Consider the following 2,928-nt stretch of genomic DNA (forward strand, 5'->3'; position numbering starts at 1 on the left):
ATTCCTTTTTTCTCTATGGGCGTTATTCAATGCTTCCGTGTATGTACGTAAAATATTCTTTTCTACTCTAGGCACAAGGCCCGAAAGTTTTGAGCAGGGGACCAGTCGATTAGATCGACACCAGTACGCAGCTTGTACTTAATTTATCGACCCTGGAAGGAGGAAATGCAAAGTCGACCTCGGCAGAATTTGAACTCAGAACGTGAAAAAAGACGATATACCGGTATGCATTTCGCCCAGCGTGCTAATGTTTCTTATTTCTTTATTGCCCACAAGGGAATAAACACAGAGGGAACAAACAAAGACAGACAAAGGGATTAAGTCGATTACATCGACTCCAGTGAATAACTGGTACTTAATTTATCGACCCAGAAAGGATGAAAGGTAAAGTCGACCTCGGCGGAATTTGAACTCAGAACGTAGCGGCTGACGAAATACAGCGAAGCATTTCTCCCGGCGCGCTAACGTTTCTTCCAGCTCACCGCCTTATGTATCTACGTAGAATATAAACGTTTTCGCCCGCGCTCATGTATGGTTATGTGAATGGAGAATTTTAAATGAAATATTTCGAGTATTTTGTTTTATTTCATGTTTTTATTTCATTTATTTCTCATAGAATGAGAAGTTCGTGTTTTTAGTTTTAACAAGATGATTACGTTGAACAGCTATAGAATTTGAATGTAAGTATTTATTTATTTATTTTTTTTGTCATAGACTAAGATTCCACGTTGTGTGTAAAAACTGGATAGATGAAACTGTGGAAAGGTGTAGACTGACTGTATCTGAAATGTCCAACTTTGTTGCATATTAGTAATCAAACTGGAAATTGCGCTGATAATATGCTTCTCTATAGAGTATTTAGTTACTTATATGTTACTTAATACTGTAGTTCTTCTAGATGAGCATTCAGTTAATCACGATTGCAGCTGATAGAGTATGTATTGATCTATAGATAGTTTTTATCCATCTGCTGATTTTTCTTTTATCACTTAGATGTTTTCCCTCCATTGTAGGCACATATATAAGTTTGGATTAGTTGTTTCTTTAATTTGATAAGACCACAAGTAAATCTATTGAACTAGAAAGATAACAAATTTAATTGCTGGTAGGTCATTGTCCGATATCAATGTGTCAATGGGAAAAGTTCAATCGAGAACGAGCTCAGTTATTTTTTTTATATATTAATCACCAAACTGTTAAAAATATTACTGAAGAAGTGGATTGAAGGAGGGCTATAAAGTGTTCAAGAGGGCAAAGGTATTTTTGTATGAAAACATCTGATGTGTTATGAAGTCGGTCTCTTATAAATTAATAATCTAAAATGTCTTCCTCGTAGGAATTAATTATCTAAAAAGCGTGAGGTCTAAGAATCATCGGGCCGGAGTATTTGTTACCAAGGCTAGATCACAAAATAGCCCCTAAACGGGACGCCAGTCTGTCGCAGGTTTACATATTCCCAGCTAGTGGAGGTTCGTGGTTTAGTGGTTAGGATGTTGGACTCAGGTCATTAGATTGTGGTTTCGATTCTTGGAACGGGCGACGCGTTGTGTTCTAGAGCAAGACACTTCATATCACGTTACTCTAATACGCTGAACGGGCAAAAATGAGAAATCTTGCGACGGACTAGCAGCGCCTCCAGTGGGGGGGGGGCATATGCAAGTTATGGAAAAGAAGAAGCTGGCCTTATGAGTGTATATGGCTCGGAAAGGAATTGTTCTACTACTACTACTACTACTACTACTACTACCAATGCTGCTGCTGTTGCTGCTACTACTACTACTGCTGCTGCTACTACTATTACTACTACTACTACTACTACTACTACTACTACTACTACTACTACTACTACTGCTGCTGCTGCTGCTTCTGCTGCTGCTTCTGTTGTTGTGGCTGCTTCTGCTGTTGCTTCTACTACTACTTCTACTACTGCTGCTGCTGCTTCTACTACTACTACTACTACTACTACTACTACTACTACTACTACTACCGACTACGTAGTGAAGAGCATGTTTTGCCCAAAAACACAATACACCTTCCTGTCTATGGGGTCGAAGTCATCACCTTACCAGGAAACACTCATACAATAAGGCCATGCGCCTTCCCATAAACTAAAAGGCTAAAGGAATATCTAACTACCGGAAAGCGTTTCGTTCGGTGCTTCTCGACTCTATAAATCACTGGTCTCCGCGTAAGCACAATAATAATGATAGAAATGCTTCTCCTGGCGCTAAATATGATTCACGCCGTCACAAGCGGAGAGGAACAATTAACGATTCATCTCTGATATTATCATTAAACATTTAGTAGAAAGAAAGTTAATTGGTCGCGTAGTACTAAAACCGCATTGCCGTTTACATAAAAGAAATGATATTTATTATAAGATATCTCGACGTGATTATATCTCTCGGAATCACTTTCATCACTTTCATTACCAATGTCGTAATCGTCATTGTCATTGTCATCATCCTCAACAGCCACGTCGACACCGTATCATTTCGGAAACTACGTTCGAATCTCTACGAAGTCGATCATAATGGGTCATACATATCGCTACATAAACAGTGAAAAGAAACAATAACGTGTAGAGAGATGATGTAGGAGAAGATATGGTCGTGGCTAGCATACATTTGAATGAATGCCGGATCATAAAAATCGCAGGGCTAAAGTCAACTATGATAATGAAGATAATGTTCATCATCATTCTTCACCATCAGCACCATTACCTTCATCATCATCATCATCTTCATCATAACACCTTTCTTCCAAGTCGTTAATTTTCTCTGTCGCTTGTACTCTGTGTGTGTTGGACGTATTAATATATATATTTATATATTTATATTTAAAAACTCATCATTCCACAGTTTGTTTCTCTCGTTTTGCATGTATATATATATATGTGTGTGTTTGTATATATATATATATATATAT

At 37.9% G+C, this 2,928-nt stretch overlaps 1 long non-coding RNA gene across 1 annotated transcript in view; it reads left to right on the forward strand.

Annotated features, from left to right (window-relative positions):
- Positions 1-2,928, forward strand: part of LOC106883191 (uncharacterized) — a 29,982-nt gene that overhangs the window by 8,275 nt on the left and 18,779 nt on the right. Inside the window, exons 2-3 of the long non-coding RNA XR_001411096.2 lie at positions 72-223; positions 617-680. This is a non-coding gene — a long non-coding RNA (uncharacterized LOC106883191). The remainder of the gene's footprint in view (positions 1-71; positions 224-616; positions 681-2,928) is intronic.

Source organism: Octopus bimaculoides, chromosome 6 (assembly GCF_001194135.2).
Source record: "Octopus bimaculoides isolate UCB-OBI-ISO-001 chromosome 6, ASM119413v2, whole genome shotgun sequence".
NCBI classification, from domain to species: domain Eukaryota; kingdom Metazoa; phylum Mollusca; class Cephalopoda; order Octopoda; family Octopodidae; genus Octopus; species Octopus bimaculoides.